This window comes from Schistocerca serialis, chromosome 12, assembly GCF_023864345.2.
Source record: "Schistocerca serialis cubense isolate TAMUIC-IGC-003099 chromosome 12, iqSchSeri2.2, whole genome shotgun sequence".
NCBI lineage: Eukaryota > Metazoa > Arthropoda > Insecta > Orthoptera > Acrididae > Schistocerca > Schistocerca serialis.
The window spans coordinates 134,490,189-134,512,220 of record NC_064649.1 but is presented as its reverse complement, the minus strand read 5'-3'; positions in this window follow the sequence as shown (position 1 = coordinate 134,512,220).

Genomic DNA, 22,032 nt, shown 5'->3' with positions numbered 1-22,032 from the left:
ATAAGCAGCTGAGCAGCAAGTCGTATACTCCTAGCTCACTCGTTTGTTACATAGTTTAATTCCGAATTTCTTTGCGTATTTTTGGTACTTGCATTGTTTAATTCATAAATTTCGGGCGTATTATAGTATTTGAGAGTTGTAGCATCGCGTTTTAGTACCTGAATAGTGTAAATTCGCGTAGTCTCCTTCCGCCGCCGAGCAAAGTCAGCAGTGCGCAAGTAGCAGCATTACTGCATTTACTAGGCAATCTTGTAATTTAATAACCGTTTAAATTTTGTTGATTTGTTAGCGCTCTCTGTAGATTAGTTCAGACGTTCTTTGCAAAACAGTTTTTAGCATGGATAGGGACTGCAACTGCTGTGTTCGGATGCAGGCTGAGTTGGCATCCCTTCACTCCCAGCTTCAGGCAGTGTTGGCTTCGGTCACACAGCTTGAGGCTGTTGCCAATGGGCATCACTGTGGGGGTCCGGATGGGGGTTTGTCGGGGACGGCCAGCTCGTCCCACACATCCCCTGATCGGACTACGACTGTGGTTGCCCGGGATACTGCCCGCATTGAGGCTGATCCCTCACCTGTGGTAGAGTGGGAGGTCGTCTCAAGGTTTGGCAGGGGGCGAAAGACATTCCGGAGGGCTGAACGGAAAGCCTCTCCAGTTTGCCTGACGAACCGGTTTCAGGCTCTGTCTCAGGCTGATACTGATCTTCGGCCTGACATGTCTGCTTGTCCTGTTCCAGAGGTTGCCCTTCAGTCTGCAAGATCCGGGCAGTCGCAGAGGGTGGGCTTACTGGTAGTTGGGAGCTCCAACGTCAGGCGCGTAATGGGGCCCCTTAGAGAAATGGCAGCAAGAGAGGGGAAGAAAACCAATGTGCACTCCGTGTGCATACCGGGGGGAGTCATTCCAGATGTGGAAAGCGTCCTTCCGGATGCCATGAAGGGTACAGGGTGCACCCATCTGCAGGTGGTCGTTCATGTCGGCACCAATGATGTGTGTCGCTATGGATCGGAGGAAATCCTCTCTGGCTTCCGGCGGCTATCTGATTTGGTGAAGACTGCCAGTCTCGCTAGCGGGATGAAAGCAGAGCTCACCATCTGCAGCATCGTCGACAGGACTGACTGCGGACCTTTGGTACAGAGCCGAGTGGAGGGTCTGAATCAGCGGCTGAGACGGTTCTGCGACCGTGTGGGCTGCAGATTCCTCGACTTGCGCCATAGGGTGGTGGGGTTTCGGGTTACGCTGGATAGGTCAGGAGTCCACTACACGCAACAAGCGGCTACACGGGTAGCAGGGGTTGTGTGGCGTGGGCTGGGCGGTTTTTTTAGGTTAGATGGCCTTGGGCAAGTACAGAAGGGGCAACAGCCTCAATGGGTGCGGGGCAAAGTCAGGACATGCGGGGACCAAGCAGCAATCGGTATTGTAATTGTCAACTGTCGAAGCTGCGTTGGTAAAGTACCAGAACTTCAAGCACTGATAGAAAGCACCAAAGCTGAAATCGTTATAGGTACAGAAAGCTGGCTTAAGCCGGAGATAAATTCTGCCGAAATTTTTACAAAGGTACAGACGGTGTTTAGAGAGGATAGATTGCATGCAACCAGTGGTGGAGTGTTCGTCGCTGTTAGTAGTAGTTTATCCTGTAGTGAAGTAGAAGTGGATAGTTCCTGTGAATTATTATGGGTGGAGGTTACACTCAACAACCGAACTAGGTTAATAATTGGCTCCTTTTACCGACCTCCCGACTCAGCAGCATTAGTGGCAGAACAACTGAGAGAAAATTTGGAATACATTTCACATAAATTTTCTCAGCATGTTATAGTCTTAGGTGGAGATTTCAATTTACCAGATATAGACTGGGACACTCAGATGTTTAGGACCGGTGGTAGGGACAGAGCATCGAGTGACATTATACTGAGTGCACTATCCGAAAATTACCTCGAGCAATTAAACAGAGAACCGACTCGTGAAGATAACATCTTGGACCTACTGATAACAAACAGACTCGAACTTTTCGAGTCTGTATGTACAGAACAGGGAATCAGTGATCATAAGGCCGTTGCAGCATCCCTGAATATGGAAGTTAATAGGAATATAAAAAAAGGGAGGAAGGTTTATCTGTTTAGCAAGAGTAATAGAAGGCAGATATCAGACTACCTAACAGATCAAAACGAAAATTTCTGTTCCGACACTGACAATGTTGAGTGTTTATGGAAAAAGTTCAAGGCAATCGTAAAATGCGTTTTAGACAGGTACGTGCCGAGTAAAACTGTGAGGGACGGGAAAAACCCACCGTGGTACAACAACAAAGTTAGGAAACTACTGCGAAAGCAAAGAGAGCTCCACTCTAAGTTTAAACGCAGCCAAAACCTCTCAGACAAACAGAAGCTAAACGATGTCAAAGTTAGCGTAAGGAGGGCTATGCGTGAAGCGTTCAGTGAATTCGAAAGTAAAATTCTATGTACCGACTTGACAGAAAATCCTAGGAAGTTCTGGTCTTACGTTAAATCGGTAAGTGGCTCGAAACAGCATATCCAGACACTACGGGATGATGATGGCATTGAAACAGAGGATGACATGCGTAAAGCTGAAATACTAAACACCTTTTGCCAAAGCTGTTTCACAGAGGAAGACCGCACTGCAGTTCCTTCTCTAAATCCTCACACAAACGAAAAAATGGCTGACATCGAAATAAGTGTCCAAGGAATAGAAAAGCAACTGGCATCACTCAATAGAGGAAAGTCCACTGGATCTGACGGGATACCAATTCGATTCTACACAGAGTACGCGAAAGAACTTGCCCCCCTTCTAACAGCCGTGTACTGCAAGTCTCTAGAGGAACGGAGGGTTCCAAATGATTGGAAAAGAGCACAGATAGTCCCAGTCTTCAAGAAGGGTCGTCGAGCAGATGCGCAAAACTATAGACCTATATCTCTGACGTCGATCTGTTGTAGAATTTTAGAACATGTTTTTTGCTCGAGTATCATGTCGTTTTTGGAAACCCAGAATCTACTCTGTAGGAATCAACATGGATTCCGGAAACAGCGATCGTGCGAGACCCAACTCGCTTTATTTGTTCATGAGACCCAGAAAATATTAGATAAAGGCTCCCAGGTAGATGCTATTTTTCTTGACTTCCGGAAGGCGTTCGATACAGTTCCGCACTGTCGCCTGATAAACAAAGTAAGAGCCTACGGAATATCAGACCAGCTGTGTGGCTGGATTGAAGAGTTTTTAGCAAACAGAACACAGCATGTTGTTATCAATGGAGAGACGTCTACAGACGTTAAAGTAACCTCTGGCGTGCCACAGGGGAGTGTTATGGGACCATTGCTTTTCACAATATATATAAATGACCTAGTAGATAGTGTCGGAAGTTCCATGCGGCTTTTCGCGGATGATGCTGTAGTATACAGAGAAGTTGCAGCATTAGAAAATTGTAGCGAAATGCAGGAAGAACTGCAGCGGATAGGCACTTGGTGCAGGGAGTGGCAACTGACCCTTAACATAGACAAATGTAATGTATTGCGAATACATAGAAAGAAGGATCCTTTATTGTATGATTAAATGATAGCGGAACAAACACCGGTAGCAGTTAGTTCTGTAAAATATCTGGGAGTATGCGTGCGGAACGATTTGAAGTGGAATGATCATATAAAATTAATTGTTGGTAAGGCGGGTACCAGGTTGAGATTCATTGGGAGAGTGCTTGGAAAATGTAGTCCATCAACAAAGGAGGTGGCTTACAAAACACTCGTTCGACCTATACTTGAGTATTGCTCATCAGTGTGGGATCCGTACCAGATTGGTCTGACGGAGGAGATAGAGAAGATCCAAAGAAGAGCGGCGCGTTTCGTCACAGGGTTATTTGGTAACCGTGATAGCGTTACGGAGATGTTTAATAAACTCAAGTGGCAGACTCTGCAAGAGAGGCGTTCTGCATCGCGGTGTAGCTTGCTCGCCAGGTTTTGAGAGGGTGCGTTTCGGGATGAGGTATCGAATATATTGCTTCCCCCTACTTATACCTCCCGAGGAGATCACGAATGTAAAATTAGAGAGATTAGAGCGCGCACGGAGGCTTTCAGACAGTCGTTCTTCCCGCGAACCATACGCGACTGGAACAGGAAAGGGAGGTAATGACAGTGGCATGTAAAGTGCCCTCCGCCACACACCGTTGGGTGGCTTGCGGAGTATAAATGTAGATGTAGATGTAGATATACATATCAATAGTTTCCCATACCTAACTCGTATTAGGAGTTAGGTATGGGAAACTATTGTTACATTATTAGTGAAAATATTGTTAACGAGTCTCTATGAATTACTATTACTAATACTTAGAAATCAACTGGTAACTCTCACTCTTGAGTAATCTTCACACTTGCACTCGCTACAACTAGGACCTTTTGCTTATTCATTCTTGTCTTAATATTTCTCCTTCTGAATGTAAACTACCTTCCTATTCGGCGAATAGTCCGTATTTACAACGCTACGTATCGAAAAGTTCTCTGTAGCAGAAAACAGTAGCATTTTCGCGACATATCTCGAACAACGTATGGAGGTCGCTTTAATGGCCGCGACTTTTCTCGTAGGTATGTGTTAGCTCTGCCAGACAGAAATGTATAAAATACGTTGTCGCGAAAGCGCGTACTACGTAGGAAAGTACAGCTACTCGCTTCAGTCGAGTCGACTGGCGAAGGAAACGAACTAGTAGCGTTCTTGCGAGAGGCGGGGGCGGCGCGGGTGGCAATGTGTGCGACCCTGCAAGGGTGGGAGGGGGGAACAATCATATTTTACTCTTTCATGTGTTATATGTATGGTAGTTTATGTTTTCTCTTTGATCTTTGGTATGTAACATTGCTGAATAAATAGTCTCTAAAAATGTGTGTTCCTGGCAATATGGTGTATTGTGTATTTGATTAAAAGGTCAACTTTATAATCTCACAGAGGACTAATTAGAGTCAGTATCTAATAGGTTATGGGCCCAGGAGGGATTAGTGAACTTTGCATACCAAGGAAATAAACTGATAAATCAAGGTTACATGATTTTCGCGTGTGTTCAACGCGTTGCTATCGTATTTTCTTTTTGCAGAGAAACTTTCAAGATTTATTTATTTAATTATCTGAACGTATTGAAGATGGCTTTGGGTGGACAATCACTGTTTAATTTTGAAAAGTTGACCGGTATGACAAACTACAACGACTGGAAATTCACGATGGAAATGTACCTGAAACATGAGGGACACAATTGCTGGCACTGACGAAGATGAGAAGAATGTACAGAAAGCATTATCAAAATTATGTTTTCTGTAAATTCAACTGTGTATCCAAATCTTCCTGGAACAACGACTGCTAAAGAAACGTGGCAAAATTTACAATCTGCATTTGAAGATAACAGTTTGTCTAGTTATATTGGGCTGTTACAATGCTTGATGAATGTACGATTGGCTTCTGAGAAAAATATGGAGGCGCATTTGTCGAAAATTATGTCACTTGCTCAACAAATTCGAAGCATTAGTAAGAAAATGGGCGATGATTTCGTAGTTGCAATTATGCTTAGTGGACTTCCAGCAGATTTCCAACCCTTGATTATGGCAATTGAGAATTCGGGTGTCAAGATTACTAGTGATTTAGTAAGTCAGCGATTGATTCAAGAATCGACGAAACGTCAGTTTGCATCCACAAATGAGACCACGGATTCGGCGCTGCTAGCTAGTAAGCAGGACAGTAAACACCAGAAGAGAAATATCCATCATGACGTGCGAAATATCAAGCCTTTTAAGTGTTATAAATGCCAGAATCCTGGTCATAAGGGGAATGAGTGTAGAGCAAAGAAGAAACCAAATAAATTTTCAAATTCTGCGAATGCAGTGAGTACTGAAAACGAAACTGTGTGAATGGCTTTAACTGCATCTTCGCCTCATAGTGACGGCTGGTTTGTGGATTCCGGGTGTTCACGACACATGACGAATCAGAAAGCCTCGTTCATCACTTTCCAATCGCCCACAGCTGCTAAAGTGACAGTACCAGGTAACAGCAATCTTCAGGCTATTGGAGAAGGCGATGTTCATCTTCGAGTTACTTGTGACGACAAGAATAAACAGATAACTGCTACTGATGTTGCGTATGTTCCAAGCCTTGCTTACAACCTACTGTCGGTTAGTCAGATGACAAGACGTGGATTGTGTGTTTTGTTTGACAATGTCCAGTGCGGTATATACAATAAAAGTGATGTAATTGTTTCTGGAACACCAGTAGCAGCTGCAACTCAAATGAATGGTATGTATCGATTAGGTGAAATGCATCATTACGAAAATGTTGTAGAAATTGACGGTTATGAATTGTGGCGTCGAGGATTGGGACATTTGAATCGTGTAAGCATGCATTTATTAAAAGAAAAAATGGCTGATGGACTGAACTGGTCGAACGTCAATTTATATCCGTGTATCCCTGCATAAAAGGTAAACAGTTTCGACAACCTTTTCCTAAAACTTCAGGTAGAAGAGCAAAAGATCTACTTGACATTGTGCATTCTGCTGTTTGTGGACCAATGAGCATGGCTTCGTGGGGAGGATCACGATATCTTCTCACTTTTACGGATGATCTGTCAAGAAAATCTTTTGGTTATATGATAAAATCAACAACAGATGTCTGTGGCACATTCATCGAATTCAAAGCACGAGTAGAAACTGGTCGAAAAATCAAAATACTTCGAACAGACAACGGAAAAGAGTTCGTCAATCTGCGCATGAAGTTATTTTTACAGACGAATGGAATTAAACATGAAACCATGCACCTTACGGTAGTTTGTACAGATGTAGATGTACAATAAACCGAGCGTCAATTAAATTATTAATCTTCGTTGTCACAAATGTTTGACTGCTTTTTCTCTCCTCTCGCAGCAATTTCAGCTGTGCTTTTAAGCGTACTGCAAAGTTGCGTATTTCGTTGTGGTACAAGTAACCAGTAAGACACCATAAAAGCGGCTCCCAGTTCTCGTTAGTACGCGAGTGCCCAGCTACGAGTTAACAGGTGTAAAACCGCATTTTGCCTGCTGACGTGTGCGCCGCAGCCTGTCCTAGGTTTCGGCAGAGGACTGCAGGTCGGTTGGGTGACATGGCGGTGTTTACAAATCCTAATGTCGAAGTTTCGCCAAGTCCCAACCAACCACAAACTTTGTCGCATGTCCTGTGCTGACGGGTTCGCGTGCCCGGATAACAGGTTCTGTAGCAGGCAGTGTCGCCCGGGCATTCATGCGCGCGTTGTTACGATCTGTAAACTTGCTCTAACCCATATTTAGCAAGTCAGTTTTGAAAGTGCTGTGTGGTTGATATGTGAGAATGGTTTTAGAAAACATCGTAGCAGATCTTTTGAATCGTTTTCTCGGAGACTATGTCGAAAATTTAGACCAATCTCAGTTGCAAATTGGAATATTTGGAGGTGAGCATAGCAATATTGGGTGAATCGTAGTTCTGTTGCGTACCGCTATACAATTCCCATAAGGTACGGTATGTATTTTCTTTTTATGTGTTGTAATCCCCTACATGTTGTTCAATATTTTATTAGGAGACGTCGTCCTGCAAGATTTAATTTTAAAACCAAGTGCACTCAGTGAGTTAAATTTGCCGGTGAAAACTGTATGGGCATTTAGGTAAGTAACCTCTTTCAAGTTTTTAAGTAATATTGGTTCTGGCTGTGGTTCATATTTTATAGAAGCAGCCTTCATTGGTTCGTACTTCCAGCTTTTGTAAAGTTAACTTAAGTCTTTCCACATTCCTTCAGGTGGAATTTGTGGAAACAAGATATTCGTGAATGCTTAACTGAATGAATGACCAGTAAAGTTAGCAGTTCTGGAGGACTCCCCTCCCCCATCAACTCTACTATATATTTCCTGCCGCCAAGTCCAGAAACAGAACTCAAGAAATCCAATATTTGAGAAAGTCGTCTTGCACATTATAAAACTTATATTGAAATTATATAAGTTTTCCTTAAGTTTAAAGTAAACTTTGTTGGCAGTAAATTCCATTATTTTTCGTGTATGTTGGGCACTCCACACGTATTTTTCGGTGACAAACTAAAAAATGGCGTTTTTCGACCTGTGTCACTTTCTTGTGCGTGTGCTATATATATACGATACAGAGGGGAAAGTGCCGAAAACCAGACCCGCAATTTCTTTTTATTTAAAAAAATAAAGTGGTAAAAATCAACTTTTAAAGGCACAGGATACTTACTTTGTATCACCATTTTGAATTTTACGCTTAAAAAAAATAATCAAAATTATTTTTAAAAAACGTGAGTTCTGAAAATAAATGCTAAAATTGGAGCCTCCAAAAAATAATCATAGTAGTACCAAATAAAATGTGAAATTGCTATCAAATAAGAGTACACAATCTAGTTTCAGGTTAAGTGTAGTATAGCACCAATCAGAAGATTATAGAATTTCTGTCTCCTTTGCTGAAAACAAGAGCCCTGTGGTAGACATTCCTACAGGCTTTCTTTCTGAATAAATTAGGATCAAACAGTTCTCTTGACCTGCGGGTCGACAGAAGCGTCCGATCCCGCGCGTCGGCTTTGACCCGTGACGTAAGGGTATTGCGGTGTGTGACGTCACGACGGCGCGGAGTTTGGTTTGTGCGTGTAGCGTGTTTCTAGATGTCGTCGTGGTGTGGTTTGTTGTGCCCTCTCGTGGTATGTTCAGGTTAACGATTTTGCGGTTTTCTGTGAAGGTTAATTTAGTGTTGTTCGCTGTACGTTGTGTGGTAATTTTAGTAAAATTAATCGGTTGTTGTTCTTGTTCAGGAATGTATATGACGGATAAAATTAACAGTGCGCGTCTGAGGGAAATGATGGGGAACACTCCTTTGCAACTGATCAAGTTTTTCAAGCCTTTCGGTTTAATTGTCGAGGTTGTGAAATGCTCCGTTTGTGGCGAAGAAATGAATTTGGCTAAAGTTCCGGCGTCTCGGACCAGGGACGGTTATATGTGGCGCTGTTGAAAAGACATTTGGCGCCCCACACGGCGCGGTTCCTGGTTCGAGAAGTCTAGGTTGGACATGCGCGAGATTGTAGTGGTGACTTATTATTTTTGTTATAGATGCCCACAAAGTTTTTGCGCGCATGAGACTGGTGTGAGAGGAGTGTGCTTCATTGGTTTTCTTTTTGCCGTGAAGTGTTTTCAGAGTTCATTAAGTACAGGGGTAAGTACAGGTGTGTGTGAGTGCTTGTGTGTGATTGTGGAGGCCAACCTAGTTTGTAGCGCCGGAACTTTTTTGAGGTAAGTTTTAATTTTTTTGTTTTGGGTGTGTTGGGGTCGAGGGAAGTGTTTTACTGCAATGTGTGGATGTGAATGTTGGTATTGGTATCGGGAGATGTTCTTGAGCTACATAGCTCAAGGGAAGTGTTTGATCCTAATTTATGGGATCGGGAGCTGCTGTTGAGCTATATAGGTTAAGAGAAGTGTCAGATTCCAGACGATATTGTTTGTGTGTGTGTGTGTGTGTGTGTGTGTGTGTGTGTGTGTGTGTGTGTGTGTGTGTGTGTGTGTGTGTGTGTGTGTGTGTGTGTGTGTGTTTTTTTTTTTCGATGTATTTGCGTCTTCATAATGTGTACCTAACGACTTTATATGCGCCATTTTGGAATCGTGGTTTATGGTAGTTTCCGCCATATTTGTGACGTCATGGGTCAAAGCAGACGGCCGGGATCGGACGCTTCCGTATTTCCGAAACCTCCATAGCAAGGCAATACTAAATCAGCTCATCAAATTTTTACCAAAAATTGTAAGTCTACATGTTTTTGCTGCTTCCTCGGTTCAACTGTTTTTCATATTGGACAACTGTGTACCGAACATTTTCCAACCCATCTTTTTGTGTACTATAGCTTATCATTTTAGAAGGACCACTGTCTTTGATCTTCCTTCCCCACTATTATCTTAGAATAACCGTGTGTACTAATATAGGGAGACTTTAAACGGAGAAAGTAACAGATCTGCTTCAGGCAACTGAAAGGAGTCCAGTTTACACAACTACAACCTAGGTTTTGTTAACCAAATAAATTAACCAAACATCTAAGGGGATTGATCATAAACATTAAATTTGAATCTTACTATGTAAGAACACAAAAATAAGTTGAAGGGTTTATCTGCCAATATCTTCGCAAAATAATGAAACATGTAATGCAATGCAAAATCTTTTCACATAGTAATTACATACATTAATTGCCAGCAGGAATTAATTTATATAAATGAGGCAAGAACAACATTTGAGCTGGACCGGCATTCGAAGTCCCCGGCATTCGAACTCGTGGTCTCCAGCATACTAGGCAGATGCGCTGACCACTACATCGGCCTCGACAACTAATGAGCTAGGACAGTGCATCAGTGTGAGGTATAAGTTGAGAATTTGTGCCTAACAATAAGTGATCCAGGTTAGTCCATGTGGGTGTGATGACCACTGTGTCCAGGTGACATAGTGGTCAGCATATCTGCCTAGTAAGCTGGAGGCCTGGGTTCGAATCTGTCTGGCACAAGTTTTCAACTTGCTCCATTGATATAAATCAATGTCCATTGACAACTAACGTCTTTAATTCCTTTGTGTCTTGATTCGTAGTGGTTGCAGGATCAAAATGTCTTTTGGACATCTGCAAAATCTTTGTTGACAAAACATGTAATGGTGAAAGTGGGCAACGTGTGCACTCCTTTAAATGGTGGTAGAAGCACAAGTTACTATCAACATTGATTCCTCCAGAGTGCAGGAGAATACATATCTAGGATACCAAGGGTTCTACTTAAGCAGATGGGTGGGGGAGAGGAGGCATTTTTGATGACTTTATGCTCTTTAGAATCAGAGCATTAACATACGGTGTGAACATAAACATTAGCCTACACGACAGGTTGGCCTTTACCAGAATCTTAGAAATTCATGTTCATTGACCTCATCAACTAGCAACAAAATTATCACCATTGAACCTAACCTAGACCTCTAATTACATTGCATATTGGTCTGTCTTCAGAAGCAAGCTTTCAGGGGCAGTCCAGTATCACGCTCTGACCAAATATCTTTGTCAAAATGTTAAATCAGTTGTCTGCGTCTTCCTAAATTCCTCTATATGATAGTAGTGTTCCTAATATGTCACTTTTTCATGCATCTACATTTATTTATTAATTTATTTGAATAGCCATCCATTCCAGTCATGTAACAGCATAAAACAGACTGTAGGATGTTGTTTGTTTGTGGTGGTTGTTGTCCAGACTGGCACTATTCAGCCTATCCTTTGCAAGTCTTAATCTCTGCATTACTACTGCTTCTGTATCCATTTGAGTCTGCTTAGTGTTGCTAAGAATTGGTCTCCTTGTACAACTGTTTAACCTCTACCCTTCCTTTCAGTACCAAACTTAATATTCCTTGACACCTCAGGGCATGTCCTTGACAATCTGACATGTCTTCTAGTTAAGTTGTGCCACAAAGCTTTTGTCTCCAGTTCAACACAATACTTCATTAGTTACTGAGCCTACTTATCAAGCCTTCATAATTCTTTTCTAAACCACATTGAGAAAGCCTATTCTCCTATTGTCTGCCCTGCCAGTCATTTGTGTTTCAATTCCATATGAGGCTATACTCCAGAAAAATATTGAATGTTGACAATGAGTGTATATCTCTTAATGTCATTGTTGTATATCTGGATTCAGAAATAATGTGGAACAGTTATACAGAACACACATATGACAAGTTGTCATGTATTAATTATTGCCGAGTTCCTGTTACGCTTTTTCCCCCCCACTGTCATCAGAGTGGGATATGTCTGGAGTATCTATAACCAAAATATCTTGCATCTCTTACTTTAAATAATTATGTACACTGATAGCCCCACCTCTCTTAATATACATACGTACATATCCAGCAGTCACAGACCCTGCAGACCATGTGTTGCTCCCACAAACTGCCTCCATTCCTTTGTTCTGTGCTCAGTTCCTCCAGGTGTCTTCAGTCCCTAGGACTACTGGGTTATTCACCAGGCTGTCCATCCAGCACAGCCTTGGTTGTCTCACAGTGTGTCTGGTGTTTGTTTCTCTTCAAGTACCCTACATTGCCTGCCCACTGGATTCTTCTGCTCTTAACCTTCTGTAGGATCGTTGGTTGTTGCTTGAAGATTTGTCATTCATCACTATTCTCCAATCTCCTTTATCTAACATCCATGTCTTCCTCATTACTCTTATTTCAAATATTAGTAGTTTTTCCTTTGCCCATTTAGTTGTGCTACAGGTTACTGAACTGTACACAACTGCTGGGCATATCACTTTTACATATTCTCATCTTAGCATATGTTTATACTGATTTTGAGCTGAATGCCTCTCTGAGGGAATACATGCATTACATTCCCACTGCTAGTATTCTCTTGATGTTCATTTCTGTGCTGTTGTTGCTGGCAGACAGAGATCCCAAACCAGGACTCATCTGACCATGCCACAGTTCTCCTGTTGCCTGGGTTTTAACTGATAGGCTCGCAACCCCAGCAGAGACTTTGCAGGCACTGTGTTGCTGTTAGCAAAGGCACTCACATCAGTTGTGTGCTACCATAGCTAATAAATACCAAATTCTGCTGCAATATTGTAATGGATATATTCATCATACATCCAAGATTGATTTCTGGGGTTATTTCATCCAGTTTGCTTGTCTGTTTGCACTGAGAACTCTATACAAATACTGCTGGTCTGTCAGTAAGTGAAGGGCATCAGCCACTGCATTTTCTTTAGTGAGATGTAATGCCTGAAATTTGATATTCTTTGAAAACTCTTGACACTATGTGTCTCAGAATGTTCAATTCCCATACTATTTCCTAAATGGAGTGTCCATGCATCAAGCTCCAACTACTATTCCACATTCAAACTCTGTTAATTCCCATTGTATAAACCTTTTCACATGAGTACAAATGATGACTCTGTTAATGTACTACCTTGTGTACATGATACTATTTGTGTATAGCTACCCCATGACTTTATCACCTCAGCATACACAGTTGCATTTTTTATGTAAAAAATTTTAAGTTCCAGCCTTAAGGAATCCATTTATAACCATAATACTCACTGAACATTAAAGATTGACATGCCTGCTACTTTACTTACAAAAACACAAGTGGCAGGCACAAACACATGGGGAATAAAGCTTTTTAACGTGTTACCTGTGCAAGCACATGCTGCATCTCCTTTAAAAATGATATCCAAAAATAGTCAGAAGCAAAGGTTTCTACCCTCTTAAAAATTTTGAAGTAGCTTAAAATAATACATTCAAGAACAGGATAATACTGGGTGACAATTGGTGTGCTCCAAAGTTCAGTTTTGGAGGGACCAGTAGTAGAAAATGGAAATGATCATATGGCATTGTTGGCCGGGAGGCCCCATTCGGTGAGTTCGGCTGCCATATTGCAAGTCCTTTTTAGTCGACACCACTTTGTCAAATTGTAAGTCAATGATGATGAAAATGTTGATGGACACACAATACCAAGTTCCCTGCCGGGAATCAAATCTGGGCCCCCTGTGTGGTAGGCGGTGATGCTACCGCTACAATACGTAGGTGGACAGGTCCTGTAGTACCAGGATTGGATGTGATGGTCCAGAAAAACTGTTTTTGAACCAGGCTGTTGGGATAATTAAGTCCAGTTAAGGCTGAGATGAGAATGTTGTATTGCTGTAAAGAGTCTGCATCCACACAAATACAATTGTCTCAAATTCCAAGCCTGTATGGGAGCAAACATTTGACACTGAATGGATGCCAACCGTCAAAATGTAAGTAATGTGGTTTGTTAGAAGGTTTAATGTGGACAGAAGTGTGTAAATTGCCTTAAGTGAGGATTAGATCAACATCAAGAAAAGTGAAACAGGACTCAGGGTAGGACTATGTGAAATTTAATTGGGAGAAGGTATTTAGAGAGTCCAAAAATTTTAACAGGTCAGCTTCACTCTGAGTCCATATGCCAATGACATCATCAATGTATCAAAAGCAAACCAGGGGCTGAAGGCTTATGGATTCCAGGAAAGCCACGCCCCCCCCCCCCCCCACCCCCCCAGAACCCATGATTTCCCATAATCATACCCTGAAATGAGATCCATTCTCTCTGGGAATTTGCCCACCACACATAGAATAGCTTTTTGTTGCCCTCCCTATCTCCGCAACATTCCCGTCAGACGCTATGCTCCTTCCGCACTCTTCTCCCTACCCTACGGCTCCTATCCATGTGACTGTCACCACTGCAAGACTTGCCCTATACACCCTCCTACAACCAGCTATTCCAGCCCTGTAACTGGCAAAACATGTAGCATCAAAGGGAGAGCCACCAATGAAGTGACACATGTCATATACCAGCTGTTATGTAAACACTGTTTGGCCTTTTATGTCAGCATAAATACCACCCAACTGTTAATCAGCGTGAAAGGACATAAGCAGACAGAGTATACCAGCAACATGCAATGTCCTGTAGCAGAGAATGCTCTACAAGACAGTCATTACCTTGGTGACTGTTTCACCACAGGTGTCATCTGATTTTTATCCCAGACTCCAGTTTCTCAGAACTCCGCAGGTGAGAAATGGTGCAACAACATGTCCCTTGTTCTCGCCAACTACCTGGTCTTAATTTATGTTAACTGCTTCCATCTCAACATTTCTTCACAGTACCTACCCCTTCTTTCACTCCATTTTAGTTTTGTACAACTCTCATTTTCTGCCATGTCTATTTTTCCCATCCCCATCCTACCCCTGTTACATACAATGACAGTTTTTACTCTTATTAACTCATACACAGTGTTCCAGTAGTAATCTCTGTCTTGCATATTACCCTGTCTTCCACCTTTAAGCTCTTAGGCTTTCAAATATCATCCACTGCAGTCCCCAACAGTCAATCTTCCCTTCACATCCCATCCTGTAAGTCTCCTCTGACCTGGGGTTCTGGGAGACTTTTCTGAACAAGTACCCCTTTTCCTAAACCTCTCCAGTCTTTTTTCCTTCACCACTCTTCCTTCCCCTTCAACTCTTCTGCCAGGAGGAGGAGCCACTGGCTCCGAAAGTTAAGCCTCTGCAAGTGCATGTGAATTTTTTTTGCCTATCCATTTACATTACATTGTCAATAATTGATTGTTTGGTCGTTATATTTGATTGTGTGTTGCACTAGTGTGCACAATGTGTTGCTTTTGTTATCTTTCCAGAATTTGCCCACAAATAGAGGTTTTAAATTCCCTAATACAGTATATACTTGCTGCAGTTGAGCCTGGTGAATGATAGTGTGTGCTCATGTTGAAATATTGACGGCTATTGAGATCACTCTTCTGTAGTCCCATAAATTATTTGAACAACTTATTACTTTCTTCTTGAAGTCAGAGGCTATTCTGGGTATCTCATGTATTGTATATCAGGTGATTGGTTTTGTTATGTTTTTAAACCCAATACTTTGCATGTCTCGTGTATCGTGTTAGCTAGGTGTACTCATTTTGTTATGGCCTGTTCCCCAAGCATCTCAATTTCTTCAGGACGCCACCTACTCTATGTACCTTGTTTCAATTTAGGCTTTTCAGTCCTATTTCAAATTATTCCTACAGTATGCCAGATCTTGTCCCCTCATCTTCCCTGTCCTTGACATTGTTTTGTTGTTTCTTTCCTTTGTACAACCTTTTTGTATGTTCCTAACACCTATCACTCTTGCCCTGTTTGCTTGCCTCTGATGGTTCTTAATAGTCATTCAGGTGCTTCTGTTTTCTGCAAAGGTCTGTTTACTTTTCTTAATAACAGCATTTATATTTACCTGAGCCACATGGTCTTCTTCTGCTCTCTGGTCATTCCTGCTCATTATACTGCAGTTGTTGAGTCTCATTTTTCAGATATCTGTATTCCCTTTTGCCTTCTTGAGTTCCTGCGTTTTGTATTTTGTTCTTTGTATTTTAATTTCAGTATCTCAAAACGAGAATTCACTCTAGAAAACTTTAAAGTTATGTGAGTGAGGGGAACTTTATCCTCACAACAGAAAATAGACAGCCAAAGTAAAAAACAATATTCACCACAATAGTAAAAGCTGTGTAGTTGAGGAGAAACTGAAAACATGCATGGGTCATTTTGGGTGTAATTTTAGATATTGTCCCTGCCTTGCCTCCTCAGATTCTATTCATATTTGGTTTTGAGATGCCCACACCTGTTATAAGTAATCCCACAATTTCTTAGCTACTGATAGGCAATATACTTTTTCCACATGGTCACAATGAGCCATGTTAGGTCTAAATTTTGTGACAAGGATGCAAAAGTTTTTATAATTTTCAGGTGTCTGCAGGTGCGTGTGTTTGTGTTTTTTTTAATTATGCTGCATTCCTGGTACACTTTTTCAGCAAAGTGAACAATAAGAGGTTTTAAGGGTTTTGATGTAGTATTTGCCACACCAGAGACCTTCTAAGTTATTAAGAAATTTCATTGTAATCAAAATTCAGGTAGAACTATTTCCTGTAGGATAACTTCCAGCATCACCAGAGACCTACAGTATAATATACTGAGATTTCAAAGTTGTGATGAGTGTATCTATTGTTCTGTTTATGCCAACCAGCAGCTATGGCAATCTAGTAGCATGACGATGTCTCGTTGTGTGTGTCAGTGTCACATTATCTTTTGTTTCTCCTAACCCGTTGGACAGTTGGAATTGTACATGACCACAATGGGCCAGGAATATTTATTTATTTAGTATCCGTGTCATCATACAAACGATATTTGACTTGTCATACATAGAAATTAACAATATAGAATTTTTACCGTAAATTCAGACAAATTAAGAAACATGAAAGGATAGGTTTTGTTAACTCGATTCCTTCTGCATTTTTAAAATGCACAATTACATAATGCTCGTAATTATAAGTTGTGAAGTTGGAGCGCATTCTGGTGGGAGCTTGTGATAGTGTTCCAGTCTAGAGATCACGTGTTTTGGTTGTTGTGTGTGTGTTAATACAGCCTTCATTTGGAAAACGGAAAAATATAGTTGCAGTTTGAGCACTGGAACACAGCACATTAATGAAAGTATATGTCACCAAACTGTCAAAGATACAGGCACGATAATCAAAGTTTTCGTAAAAATTAACAGTTCTTCCAAACTTATTTGTGTGTTTCAGAGGAGAGAACATAATTAAAGAAGCTTGTAAATACAGGTTTCTCTTTAACCATCAAGGCCTTGCCGAAGATTACATTTCAAACAATAGAGGGCAGTGAAAAATTATCAAAGGAGAGAATACGGTGAACATAGATATAGAAAAGGGGGAATATCATGGGAGGCAATAGACAAAAAAGGGGCGACTGTAAAATGGAGATAAAAAACTGTAAAAAAGTAGCGCAAAGAGAAAGCCACACACTGCGACAATTAGAACAACGCAAGGCACAGTGTGACTGGAGCATAAAAATTATTGACGGATGGCGTAGCACATAAACACTGACAGCGAACCTCAATGCAATACACAATTAAAATCACACCTCTTGAAGCATAGGAGAAACAGCACTAAACACAACACTGACGTGGCACACTGATGATGACCAAAACATAGGATCTGCCAGGCGCAAGGAGATGAGGGAGACCGGAAGAAGGGAGGGAGGGGGGGAGATGGGCGGGGGGCACGCTGGAGAGTGCCAGGGAGGGAGGGATGTGGGAAGGAAAGAGGCAAGTATTGGGTGCAGGGTCTCAGGGGGGAGGAGGAAAATCCGCTCTGGGAGGAGGAGGGGAGAGGAAAGGGGGACCCTGGGGAGAGGGAAACAAGGCCAGGTTATAACTGGAAGGAAGGGTAGATTTCATGGTGAAGTCCATCATCTGGAAGGGGGAGGCACTGGAAATTGCCCTGATGAAGGAGATGGAGGGTGTGGAGGTGTAGAGAGGGAGGGATACAGCAATAGAGGCGCGACAATGGGTGAGGGGTGGAGAGTAAGGAGGAAACCAGAGGGTGGGGGGGATCAAGCCTGCGGAGACAATGTAAAGGATGCGGAGATGTTGGAGGAAAAGGAGGAGTTGGGGGAAGGGGATCAGTTCCTACAGGAGCCGTGTGGGGGAGGAAGGCGGATACGGAAGTCAAGGTGGAGCACATGGTGTTCAAGGATTTGGAGGGCCTTGTAAAAGCGGGTGGGGGCAGAGACCAGGCAATGCTGGCATAACAGAGGATAGGACGGATGAGGGATTTGTAAGTGTGGAGAATGGTAGAAGAATGCAATCCCCATGTCCGGCCAGACAGGAGTTTCAGAAGGTGGAGGCGGGTAATGTGCTTTCTGCTGGATGGTCTGGAGATGAGGGGTCTAGGTGAGGTGTCGCTCGAGGGTGAGGCCAAGGTATCTCAGGGTGGGGGTGAGCTGGATGGGACGACCACAATGGGTGAGGTAGAAATCATGGAGACGAAAGGAGCGAGTGGTGCGCCCTGTGATGATTGCCTGGGTTTTGGAGCTATTGAGACGGAGGAACCACTGGTTACACCAAGTGGTGAACTGGTTAAGGTGGGTTTGGAGGGTACGTTGGGACTGTTGAAGGGTAGGATAGAGATCCAGGAAGGCGGTGTCATCAGCATACTGGAGATGGTGAACTGGTGGGGGCGGCTTGGGCATATCAGCCGTATACAAGAGATAAAGGAGATGGGAGAGGACAGAGCCCTGGGGGACGCCAGCAGTGGGATAAAAGATAAAGTATTTTGTGTTGTGGAGGGTGATATAGGAAGGACGGTGCGAGAGGAAGGAAGCGACCAGATGGACAAAATTGATAGGCATGGCATAGGTTTGGAGTCTAAAGAGGAGACTGGGATGCCATGCACGGTCATAGGCATTTTGGAGGTCAAGGGAAACAAAAATGGCAGAGCGATGGGAGTTGAGCTGGAGGGACAGAAGGTGAACGAGGTTAAGGAGTTGGTCTTCAGCAGAGGAGGGGGGTCGGAAGCCACACTGGGTAAGAGGGAATAGGTGGTGTTGAGTAAGGCGCTGATGGATACGGTGGGAGAGGATGGATTCTAAGACCTTACTGAAGACGGAGGTGAGGCAGATGGGACGATAGGAAGAGGCGGCAGAAGGCGGTTTGTTGCGTTTGAGGAATAAGAGGATGCGGGAGGTTTTCCACAGGTCGTGGTAGAAGCCAGTAGAGAGGATGACGTTATAGAGATGGGCGAGGACAGGCAGGAAGGTATAAGGGCTTTCTCAAAGGTGACGCAGTCGTGACCAGGGGCCGTGTTGCGTTTGGACCGGAGGATAAGTTTAATGTCTTGTGCTGTGATGGGAGTGTTTATGTCGGAGGAGGGCAACTGCCCCAAGTACTGGAGAATACGAGCAAGTGGAGCGACCAAGGTATCGGCATGTTCCATGACAGTGGGGAAAAGAGAATAACCAAAGTGTTGATGGAAGATGTCACTAGCTGAGCGCGAATCCTTCCTTCCTCTTACTGGCACCAGAAAAAATCCTCTGTTTTTTAACAACTGAAAGTCAACAAATACATGACGGTAGGCATAGGCTCTATGATGGGCTACCGCTTCATCTTCTCTCTTTGCCTTTAAAGAAGACGAAAACATAATGGAAATGCAAAAGGTTTATCACATGGGGAAACCTGTTTTGTCTGGTGTCAAGAGGAGGCAATGCAAAGGGGTAGGGGTCTATTAATTGCCAGGAGTCCAACATATTGCGAATGATGGTACCTCGGAGGGAAATTGCAGCAAGGGACAGGAAATAACAGTAGGTGCAGTCAGTGTGTATGCCTGAGGGCCTCAGTCAACATGTTGAAGAGGCTCTTCCATCAGCCATTGAGGGAACAGGATGCAACGAACTGCAGACTGTGGCACAAATGATGCCTGTAGTTTGGGTTCTGGGGTCATTCTTGCGTCATTCCCACGACTGGCAGAGGAGGTTGACAAGACCAGCCTTGCATGTGGATTTTCAATGAAGTTCACAATTTGCAACATTGTCCTCGGACTGGATCTGAATCAAGTGGAAGGGCTGAACCAGAGACATCGAAGGTTCTGTGATAAGCTAGGTTGCAACTACCTGGACCTGGGCCATAAATAGACCAGATGTGCACTGCACATCAAAGGCTCCTACTCAGGTAGCTGACTGTATGTGAGGTGCCCACAAGGGGTATTTTAGATTACACAACTCTCCATCCAATTCAGATAACAATAGTTGTACGAAACCTAGAAGTATCAGTGTAAGATTGAAAAACATGCCTCCCACTATTAAAATCCTACAGGTAAACTCCCCAAGCATTTGCAACAAAGTGCCAGCATTTGAAGCTCTCATGAAAAGCAGTGAAGCTCAGCTAATACTCGGTAACAGAAAACTCATTGAAATTAGAAATTGATATTAGTGAGATTTTTGGGGAAAACTTAAGTGTATATCAAAATGATAGGCAAATGGGAAATGGAGGTGGTGTATTTGTCACAGTAGACAAGAAACTCAAATCCACCGAGATAGAAACTGAAGCTGCATGTGAGATTTTTTGGCAAGATTCAGTATCAGAAGTGTGATATAAAATGATAATTAGATCCTGCTATTGCCCACCAGACTCATCTGCTGATGTAACCAAAAACTTAAGAATCAGCCACAGTACACTTGTACATAAGTTCCCCAGTCACACAGTCATCATTGGTGGATACTTTAATCATACAATAAAAAAATTAGTTTTTTTAGTGGTGGGCGTGATAAAACATTCTATGAAATTTTACTAAATACTGTCTCTGAAAACTACCTAGAACAGATAGATAGGAACCCCATTCATGACGGAAATATATTGGATCTTACGGCAACAAATAGACCTGATGTAATTGAGGATGTCCACATCGAAACTGGTATCAGTGGAAACATGACACCACAGTTGTGGCAACAATGATTAACAAAATACAAAGGACAACTAAACCAAGCTGAAAGATATACATGTTCAGTAAACTAGATAAAAAATCGACAGTGTCATATCTCACCAAAGAACTTCAAACTTTCAGGACAGAGTGGAGGAAATATGGCTCAAATATAAAAGAGCTGTTGATGATACACTGGATAGATATGTACCCAGCAGAACAGCTCATAATTGGAGGAACCTCCACAGTATACCGTCACTGTAAAGAAACTTCTAAAGAAACAAAGAGATCGCATAATAGGTATAAAACAACGTGCATGTCTATAGACAGAGAGACGTTTAATGAAATGCGTTTGGCTGTAAAGAAAACAATGCAAACCCAATTGCCCCAATTTAATCTTTGTACCACTGAAAAGATGAATGAAGTAAGTATTAGTGTCGATGGTGTTGACAAACACCTGAAATCGTTAAAATTGAACAAAGCTCCACAGCCTGGTGGAATCCCTGTCAGATTCTATACTGAATTTGCACCTAAGTGAGCCCTTCTTCTAACTACAATCTATCATAGATCCCTTGAACAAAATACGGTGCCCAATTCTTGGAAAACAGCACAGGTCACAACTGGCTACAAGAAGGGTAGTGGAACTGATCGACAAAATTGTCCAATACCCCTGAGATCAATTTCTTGTAGAATCGCATAACATATTTTGAGCTGAAACATAATGAGGTATCCTGAACAGAATGACGTCCTCAATGCCAACGAGCATAGATTCTGGAAACACCCAGCATGTAAAACCCAACTTACACTTTTCTCATGTGACATACTGAAATCTTTGGCTCAAGGCAATCAGATAGATGCAATATTTCTTGATTTCCAAAAAGCATTTGACTCAAAATCTTTACCATACCTACGCTTATTGTCAAAAGTATGATCTTATGCAGAGATTTGTGACTGGACTGAGGAGTTAGAGCAAGATGGCGTCTAGTGTTGATATACATAGTGTTCATGCGAACAAAAGTGAAAATTGCACTGATAAAAACAGCGGGTGCACGAATTGTAGTGATGCAATCAGAAAGTTAAATGATCGTGTAAGCAGTCTGCAACTAACCATTAATACTCTGATGAGCGAACTAAAAAAACTTACGTCCGGAAAGTGTGAACCTACATCAAACGCGCCTCACAGTAACCACGAAATTCCGGGCAACGTGAAAAACAAAGTGCCTCATTCGCAACG